This window comes from Saccostrea echinata, unplaced genomic scaffold (assembly GCF_033153115.1).
Source record: "Saccostrea echinata isolate AGI-Se365-2 ecotype Australia unplaced genomic scaffold, CSIRO_AGI_Sech_v1 ptg000001l, whole genome shotgun sequence".
Classification (NCBI taxonomy): Eukaryota; Metazoa; Mollusca; class Bivalvia; order Ostreida; family Ostreidae; genus Saccostrea; species Saccostrea echinata.
Window position 1 is genome coordinate 34,753,099 of NW_026889750.1, and position 11,107 is coordinate 34,764,205.

Here is an 11,107-nt window from a genome sequence, read left to right on the forward strand (position 1 = left end):
AAAATACATTAAAGTACTTTCAATTTTTCTAAATATACTGTATATGGGGATGAGAATTTCAAACTTATTTGTCAATACTCAGAGAAAAACTGTCAAATATTTTTTGATTGATTATTTTGAGACCTTGGGCTACTGACTATACATATAGTATTTTCATTTAATGAAAGACCATAGAAAAATAGTTGCTTTTTTCAGTAAATATTTGTTAAAATTATCATCTTGGAGTTCACATGTGTTTAATAAATCCTTTCATTTGGATATTAAATCAATTTATACAAAATCCTGTGAAATTTAACAAAACAAAAACTTTATATAAATTCACAATAAGAGTAAAATATAAATAGTCAGAAGAAAATAATACATGTCAGAATTACATGTAATTGGTGTTTGATAATAAAATATTGTTTAAAACCATCTAAAGACCAAGAATGAGCTTTGATTAAGCATCTAAGAAGGATAAATTTCATGTAAGCACGGGGGCTACGGACTATACCGTTTAACATTTCTATTGTGGACAATTAACTTAAAGAAAATATAATTGTTTAATTAAATTTTGGGCAATCTTTTTATTAATTGGTTTTCTATAACAGTTCACACCACTTAGTTTGAGTATTTATAATACCATACTTAAAAATCAATTGTCTAATGTACTATGTACTTTCAATGCCAAATGAAATTCCAGTTCAACTAATTAAAGCATAATTGCTGTTCAAACTATAATGAATAAAAGCAACAGGAGTTGAAATTAAATCAGTTCAAGGCATGATTTGTGTGTGTGGGGAGAGGTTATAGACTATTCATTATGGCTTCATATTTTATTTTCGATTTAATGTAATGCATATAACTCAAGATGGTCATTCAAAAGGTGTATCAGTATATAATTTATCATAATCATATGGTGTAATTAAAAAAAATAATAAATTGCAAAACATGATTGACCATTTGAAGTAAAAAACATAATAGTACAATATTACCCATAAAGAATCAGTGTTTTTTTTTTTCAATTAACAATTCAGTGACAAGTAGATTGGGTGGCGCAATTATAACAGTGAAGGCCTCACTTTGTACTAAATTGCAAAGTAAGGAGTTGATCCTTATGTTTTGGGATCAAATCCCACAAATCCTACGATGGGATGTTAAGACTGGTCGATAAGAACTAAGAAACCATTAAATCCCCATTTTGCTGTAGATACAAGTAGGAAAAAAATCTCTTGCTAATACAGAAGTACGGTTATATGGTCTGTGAATTTGCTAAATTTATTTGTAGAGTCCGTAGCCCTTTTGTAAGTAGGATTTGTGTGGCTAAATATTCTTTTAAAAATATTCCAATGCTAATCATTGTAAATGGATTGATATAATTATGTATCACAAGAAGGAAAACTTTATCATGTATATTTAGAAATATGTTGTGACCACAAACATAACAGAGCAGACTACAGAAGCAAGCTTTTAGTCGAAAAATGTTAATTTTCAGATATTTTATTTTTAATTACAGTGGTATTTGTATTTAAAAACATTGCATTTGTTCGAATAAACATATTTTTGTATTGTAGTTATTGTATCAATAATGTATATGACTTTTTCTGGAAGTTATTGTATTGGGGCTACGGACTATACAGGGCTACGGACACCAATCATTCTTCTATAACTTCTTTCGGTGTTAGCGCAAAAGCTATTCATTACTGTTTTTTACTTTACTGAAAACTGTAAAAATATTAAACAAGAGCATGATTAATTCTACATCCTTTTGTTGAAAACAAACTATAATGAAATATGGGGCTACGGACTATACAAAATATTAGACCAGTATGGAAAATAAAATACAAAATGCGCACACATTTTACAATATAACCACTATATTTTTCTCATAGTACTTTTTTTCTTAAGTTAAATAAAAATTTTTAAACAAATTATATTTGCTTTTTTTTGATAGAAATTTATGCATTTATTCAGACATTGATAAATCTTAAATTATATAACAAAGGTATATCTGCACACATTTATTCATAATTTCAACAATTTTTATCCTTTTTCTTTTCTGTAAAAAATAAACTTAACCAGAATGATTTCTCTATAATAAAGTACATTTATTTTGGAATGCTTCATTCAAAATAATTTATATTAACCATTATTTAAAATGTAAGAAATCAAGTGCAACAGCATAACTTCAAAAATTATGAATCTTTGACTTTATTCTGTTGTTTTTTTCAAAAATGCAGATACTATATATATGATATTATATAGTAATGGAAAGCTCTCATTCTGCTCTTCGCAATGCAACAAAAGACATTTATATTATATGTAACTATAAAGAGTAACATCTATATAACATCATTTAGTTGGAAATGGGCACCTGATCTTGGCCAAGCCGATATACATGTATATTCCGATAAGATTACAGGAATATACTAACTTGAAGTATTGGCGGTGACCATTAGTTCTGTTGTTGTCATTATTGTTACGGCTTCCGATAAAACTGTGGGTTGGTTGGAAGTTGAAGTTGTTTCATTTAGTGTCTGTGTTTGTTTTTCGAAAATATCATTCTCACTTTTTTCTTTTGCATTAGTCAGACCGTTACATAAGGCAAATGAAATGAACGCAATCTGTGCCAATGTTTTACGCCGAGTCATCCTATTCTAAATGGTTTCACGCAGCATTTAAATGTGCATACATATCTGAAATGCAAGACTTATAAGATTACTAACTTATTCTTAGAGATAAGAGAAACATATAAAATGTTGATGTTAAATAAATGCACGTTCAAAAGTTACTTATTCTTATGGATTTAGGAAGCTGTAATTGTAATAAATGTTCAAGATAAAACTGTCATACTTCACTAAATAAAGCCTCAGGAAATCAAGATATCAACGTAAAATATCACAGTCAAAATATTGAAGCACATACAATAGTGTGTTAATTAACTGAAGAATATGGGTCAAAAATATTTTTAAGATGTAAAATTTGCAGAGTTTGCAAACAAATCATTCTATAAGAACTCTTAATTGAGAATATATCCAACATATTTTATTTTTGAAGTTATATAAAGTAAATCCCACGGACAATTCTAAGTGTTTTCATGTTTTCATTTTTGACTAAAACGTGAAGAACAATTTACTGTAAAAAGAAAAATAATACGGTTGGACTTCTATTACAATATCAAGTTTAAGTGATATCTCGAAGTGAGTAAATGATCCTGGTCTTATCATGAAACTGAATGTTAAATTTAAACATGCTTTGTTGTGTTTCCTTATGTAAATTGCCAAATAAGAGCTACTAATTTTCAACTACTTGTGAAGATAATTCGTATGCATTCTATATTTATTTTACTTTTAAATTTTATTGAAATAAAAAAAGACTTTGTTTCTGGATAAAGACACCATACAAATCTTGTTTTCATTGTATTACCATAAGGAAATAAAGTCTGGATTGGCTATTTTGAAGTTTTATACTACTATGAAAAAAGAAATATAGAAAATTAGAAACTTAGAAGACACCTCTACTTTCTGCCTTTTTTCATTGAAAAGTTGGTTTTATTTGTATTTAATCCGAGTATACGCGTCAGTATTTTTGTCAATAATTTCAGAGCTTCTTGTTCAAGAACTTTTACTTTTGAATACTGAACACTATAGGCATTATTTTCAAGATTTTTTTTTATAAAAAAATGATATATAATATTTTTTTTTGTTTTTTTAAGCTTGAAGAAATATCTTATTTTTCCAAATGACTAAACCCTTTGATCTGTTCCTTCAACAGCTGTGCTTTTTGAGATGCGTTATAAACCATGAAAAGGAAGTCTACATCTTAGGGTTTCTTTCTTGATCTCCAATGAAACTGGTAATATACAAAGATTTTCCTTTTTCTATATTTTCCCTATATGCTGCTCAGCTCTGTAGCTTATTTAAAGAAACTATCGCTATCGATTTTTAAATTTTGGTTTACCTAAAGATAACATCAATACGTCCTTTTCTGTATGAATTTGAACCCCTATTGTCAACGTATGCACATTTAAAAAAAAAAAAAAAAAAAAAAAAAAAAAAAAAAAAAAAAAAAAAAAAACTTCTAATGAACCATGTAGAGTTTGTTAAAACATATATATTGTTTATATTACATACAAATGCTGTAACTTTGATAGTTTATAGTTTTTCTTTCCTTTTTAAAGAGACCCTGGACGTTCTGGTTTTCAATATTTTCATTCTTATTACATACTGTTTCAAAAAAAAAAAAAAAAAAAAAAAAAAAAAAATGTAGACATAGTTTTCGTATTCTCCAACACACGATTTGTCTTGTACTGCATTTAATTTTACATCTGTTAACTTTTAAACTTTCCCATTATGTGTAAAAAGTCCTAAATCATAAATTTACATCATATGAGGGATAATATACCAACTTCTCATCATGTCACCAGCATTATCAATTGATATCCCATTTAAATATGTATATGTGTAATATATGCTTTTTCCTCTTTAGAATAGAACCGGATGTTAAGGTAGTATGGGATACCTCCACGTTATGACGTATTTCCGTTTGAAGTATTGTTTTGATTTGCATGAGTGCTTATTATCGGGTGAAAATTTGTAGATACACCGTTGAAAAGAACACTCTCAAGCCTATTTCAATGCAAGTTCTCACAAGTCGGCATTTTAAGTAAAAACAGACAAAAAAATCGCAAGTATATAAATTTACTTATAATTGTACAACGGACATTTAAAAAAGCAAACCCCTGTAAAAGGTAGTTTCAACATTGCTGCTTTTGAACACTTTTAAGCAAAAGCTGTATTTCAATTGTTTGAGTAACTGTACAGCACCTTGTGTGCGGTGAGGCATGGATAAGTGCGATTACTTCACATTGTGCTGAATTATCACCAATCAATTATCACGTTAACCAGAGCTGGACTTTTTTGTTATTTAATTCAAGAAGAAACTGTTTGGTCACAAATCAGCTAGCTGTTGTATATAGTCCCAAAACGTTCAGATGAATGCAATTGCTCTGAACAAGACACGTCCTGGAAAGCGATTGTCCATGCATTGTTTTCAAAACCGCTCAAAGTTGAAAACTACAAAGTGCGATTTTTTTATGGTTGGGAAAAAATGCTCATCATTTCTAAAATAGCACCCAGGTTTTTTCAGCCCTTGGAAAATAAAGAAGGATAACTCTTCCGCTCGGATCTTTTAATTCCAAAAATTTTAAATGCATTTTATATTTTCCATTTATATATATATTTTCAATTTGTTTATTTCACTTTGCTAACATATCAAGATACATTCTTATTGTAGACTTTCATGAAATGTTATCCGTCTGTTTTCAAGAAATAAAGTTTTCCCAGTTTTTTACGCTTATTTTTTGTTGAAAATTAAAAAAATACTAAGACATATTTCTTGTCATTTTTGTTTTTATAAACACTTTATATTAGCAAACGCCTGCCTATAACATTAAGCTTATGAAAAAAGAATTATGCAAGAAAAAAAAATCGTTTTTGTATTTCTCATTAAAATAATAAAAAAATTATCAAAATTACACTTTAATATACTGAAAGGTGGGGGTATTTCAAATCCTTCTAATTTGGGTACATAAATATGTAGGAGAAGTTTCGTTTGGTATCCCATACCACCTTAAAAATATCTGTTAAGATACCAATTTGTCGATGGTCAGTGTTTTCTTTGTTAATTTCTTTTCCTATTGTTTTTTTGTGTTTGTTTGTTGTTGTTTGTTTTGTTTTTGCTAATAAAGGGGCCAAATATGAGAAAGTATATCAAATTTCCGTGTAGTGTGTAGTGTTTTACATCTCAAAATTCACAGTTGCATGTTTAATTCAAAAGAATCATTAAGTCCAAGACATTCTATTCCCATAAATGAAAGATAATGCGTAACTTTTTACAGAATTTATATAAATTTTTAAAGGGGCTTGGACAGATTTGAGGTTAATATTTTCAGAATAATATTATGACTTGTATGTTAGTAGAGCATTTTACACCGAAATATTATAAAAACGTCTATTTTTGGAAAATATTAAAACTACGAATTCTGGGACGCATTTGACTGACACGCATCATTGCACTTCCACGAAGTAGACTTTGAACTTTACATTTAAGAAAAGTGAAAAATTTGTTTTGTATTAATGAACCATATTAAACCTACAATCTAGAAAATTCAGAGTAGGAACATGAGAAAGCAAATCAAACTCACTAAGATTGTCAGTCCGTGCTCAATGAAGTGTGCAGAGTCAACAAATTGAACTCACCCGATAAAACGTAAACAATAACAGAACTCGTGTTCTGTTTATAAGCACAGATGTTTGACGTAATGTTATGAAGAATGTCTTTGTTATTGAATTTTAAGAATTTTCATGCAAGTTAAATTTATCAAACTGAAATTATTTTTGAATAAAAATATCACAATTGTAAACGGCAACATGCAACTGTGTCCAGGCCTCTTAAACCATGGGACATTTTTAAATTGATATACATATTCTTGAATGGAGTAAAATATACTGAAAACAAGGTTAATTTATTTTCTACAGAGCAAACAGGGTGAAAATAGCGTTAATGGCTCTTTTTCTTGCACATCTTGTATCATAAACAATAGCAATCATAATGAACAAATGTGTGATTTTATAAGCGTTAAGAGCGTTTTTCCTCTTGCACTTCATGGATTGTAGACCATAGAATTCATAATGCATGAATATGTCTTTTTATACACACCTGTGTGATATTATAACTTTGTGAAAAACAAATCTTTGCTAATATATGACCAATTTGATACTTGATATTTTGCTTTCCCAGTATATTTGTGATGCAAATTTCTGCTTATATATGAGATCTAACTCATCATACAAAGAGGAGCTGAGCGATGATTCGATGTAAAGCTTAGATTAGAAAATCAGAAAGACGAGATATTATTCCAACCAGCTGACATCCCAGTACATCATTATATTTAGGTATTTGGCCGAGAAATTATACATGTACTCAATATATAGTAAATTTTAGCTGTTGGATTCTGTTTTTGTATTATCAAATCAATGCATGCGCCTACAATATGTAAAGATTACTGTGTAACTTGATCGGCAGTCTGGTTTTAACATCGACTCGTGTTACTTTTAGATTTAAACCTAAATAACAGCCTTCACATGTGCAATCATCAAATCGTTCACATGTATAGATATAATGTACAAAACATTTGATAGTCCTGAAAGAAGCACCAACTGGAGACATATTATAATTAATGCATAGGTTAATGCAGTCAAAGAAATCTTTAAATGGATTGCACGGACAGCGTCGAGTTTGTAAAGATTATCTAAAATATTGCACACTGAATGCATTTATGAGTGCAACTTGATATATTTCTAATATCTTGATATACATCTATTATATAATCCTATGTCTATATCACTAGAAATATTCTCTTTTGTTCGTCATTACATTTATGCAGTTTTGAATGAACTTCTGCATGCTTTTTCAGTCTCTAAAAGATTTCAAAATAGCTGTTAACTCCATTTACAACCATACGTTTTTCATGTAACATTCATATGAAAGAAATAAGTAATCATCAAATTACTTTTCCTAGAAATAATGCATATGAAGAGAGTGAGTTACCCTAAATTATAATCAGAAGAAATTTACTATTGGACGAGTTACTGTCACCAACTTCTATGAAAAGTTACAGTCAAGTATTATTTTCATTTCAATGAGATTCGGACATGCTTATTCAAATGGCTGTCCCTTGAAGTGAAATGTGAAGTCAACGAACAGTAAACATGTTCATAAGTTTAATAAAAGAACATGAATTATGAGCATCAGAGGTGGGATCAGGTTCCATGTAGGAGTAAGCATCCCCTGTTGACCGGTCACATCCGTTATGATCTGGTAAACGGAGGAACTCGTAGTCAATTCAGAATAAAAATAATAATGCCTGACAATTAATACAAAAACGTAGTCGACATCTGACCTCACCAAAGTTTGTATTTGCAAACAATTTTATTGACCCTAGAACTAGCAAAATATTGAACGAGATTGTAGATACCCTTTGTATAATCAACTTATTTGTTAGTAGTCTGTCTTGTTGAAGAAATATTTCGAGCGTTAGTGCAAATCATTTTCTCTTAGTATATATAATATGTTTTGGAAGTGTTATAATTAGGAATCCCATAAAGAAGCGAAATGTTTGAAGATGTATTATACCCGGTATTTTTTTCTGGTTTGCTTTCGGTTCCAGATATTTTATTCGGCTTTAGAGTGGTTTGACAAAGAGTATTTAGGACCTGAAAATCTCGGATGGCTAGACGTAGTATTTCAAATGTTTGTTCTTTCATTTTTATCAACTGGTTATAGATTTGCCATTGCTATTATTCCGCCAAAACCTATGTATGAATTTAACAAAAATGATCTTCCCTGTTTTGAAATTTATCTCGATCTACCTCTAATAATTATATAACTATATAATAAATATTTATTACAATGCAGGCATTAAATTTGAAAACCTCAGATTTCAGCTGCTTGGTTAAGTGCATTTTTAGTATATGTATTAAGCAAATACTGTCTTAAGCAAATGGATTATAAAGTGACAGAATTAATATTTTTCAAAAATATGTTATTAATATTAATCTAAATACTAATGGAAAACTTGAAGATTACGAAAAGTGATCGATCACAAAAAATCTATAAACAATACAAATTTGTGAAAAGGGCATAAAACACAGACCCCTGGAAATTCCTGGAGCATAGGAGGAGTAAGCATCCCCGGTCACACCCGCCGTAAGCCCTAAGTATAGGTCAGGTAGACGGAACATTCCGTAGTCAATTTCAGTATTAAAAAAGGCATAACAATTTGTATGAAACACGTAAGCCACATACGACCGAATGACAGGTTACATTTGCTTACAAGGTCATTATAACGACCATACAATTTACGAAATGATGACTTTAAACGAGGTTTTTGGAATCCCTGTAACATAAACTCATCTGAAAGTAGCCTGCCTCTACTAAAAATTGATCGTACTCGCAGCATGTCGATATCCCAGCTGGTAGGGATTTTGTTAGAAGGCTATATGATGCTACTTGTGGGGTGTCAAAAACACATCACAAACGCAGGGTCAGTTTAGAAATGAGGGCAGATATTAAAACATGGTTACTGTTTTAAGAATGTTTCAATGGAGTCACTTCTTACAGAATTGTAGATTGGACAAATGGTTTTGACATGGAGTTATTTACTGATAGTGCAGAAAATGTTGAGTTAGGTTGTGGTGCTATTTTAGGTAAGCAATGGGCACTCGTGCAATGGCCAGCACAATGGAAAGGACCACCCAACATTAATTCCCCAGTCATTTCTGCAGGCGATCTACGACATAGCTGTTAAGCTATTCTATCTCTGACAGCACTAAGAAGTTGTATAACACTGCATTAAATGTTTTCAATGATTTTCGCAAGCTTTATTTTGGCACAGAAGACTGGCCTCCTCATTACAATCAATGAATGGATTTCGTTTTCTACCTATCATATTAGCAGTATTCCCCAAACACAGTTAAGTCTTATATTTCTGGGATATCTTATTACTGTAAGCTTCACAATCTTCCTGATTCAACACAATCATTCTTACTCAGAACAATCCTCGTAGGTTTGGGCCGAAAAAATGTGCATGTCGATGGACGTAAACCGATAACTCCCACAATTTTGCCCAGTATACTTAAGCTGCTGCCTACAATTTGCAAATCCCCAAATGAAGCTGTGCTGTTCTCAGCCATATTCTTTGTTATTTTAGAATAGGCGGAGCTGGTTCAAAATTTGGCCTTCTTTGGTTATTTTAGAATAGGCGGAGCTGGTTCAAAATTTGGCACATGACCCTGGTCATGCTATTCGTATTAAAAAGTTTGGCGATTAAAACATCATATACACGGGGTATATTACTACATAAATAGAGAAAGTTGACAATGGAAAAGTTGGGGTCACCTCGTTTTTCATACAATTTAGTTGTTAGTTTGCCTTTATCGTCTTAAGTCAGTAAAACATCCAATATGAATGAGATGTGGCCTATTTTTGTATTCATATGAAGCAGAATTTATTCAACATCTCATATATGAAAAAAAGAAAACTCTTGCTGTGTCCTTCAACTCGACATTTAGATATATCGCGGCGTATTGTCAATTAACAATAGTTATTTCCATTTATATGTAGACACTATATATCCCAGTGAGCCTGAAATAAAAGATACCTCACAGTCTGACACATCTGTTTCGTATTTAGATATTTTACTAGAAAAGGACGTTAATGGTAATCTAACAACAAAGCTTTATGAGAAACATGATGACTTTAAATTTGCAATCGTCAACTTCCCTTACCTATGCAGCAATGCATCCTTATCAACTGCTTACGGGATTTATATTTCTTCGTTGATTCGAGCATGCTTTAAGTATTAGTAATTCCTAAAACGAAGTAAGTTATTGACAAACAAGTTGATGAAACAAGAATATAAACATTCTCGTTTAAAGTCATCATTTCTTAAGTTCTATGGTCGATACAGTGACCTTGTCAGCAAATACAATCTATCATTAAGTCAAATGCTGACAGACGTTTTTCATGCTAATTGTTAGGCCATTATTTACACACTGATTTGTCTATCGATTTTTCCGTTATTTCCCGATCATGTCAAGGAGCGCACGGCGGATGTGACAGGTCGGCGGGGGATGCTCACTCCTCCATGACATCTGATCCCACCTTTGATATTTGCTCTGCTCCTGATTTGAACTGTTTGAATGGTCTTTTGAGCTTGAATATTGGTCCTTATCTCCATGTTTCATGTGGTAGACTCTGTAGTGTCTTTTATTTCAAGTTCGCTGGGATATATCGAGTCAACATATGAATGGAAAGAACTATTGTTAATTGATAATACGTTGTCGAAATGTCTAAATGTCTTGTTGAAGACTACAACAAGTGTTTTCTTCTTATGTAGAAGTTATTGAATAAATCCTGCTTCATAAGAACATAAAAACAGGTTGGCTAATCAAAATAAGGAACATAAATAGTTCCCATTGCAATTCCAACAGTTTGTTGGAAGAATATTAATTAAGTGACTTTGTGACCGGTCGACAGGGAATGCTTACTCCTTGATGGCACCTAT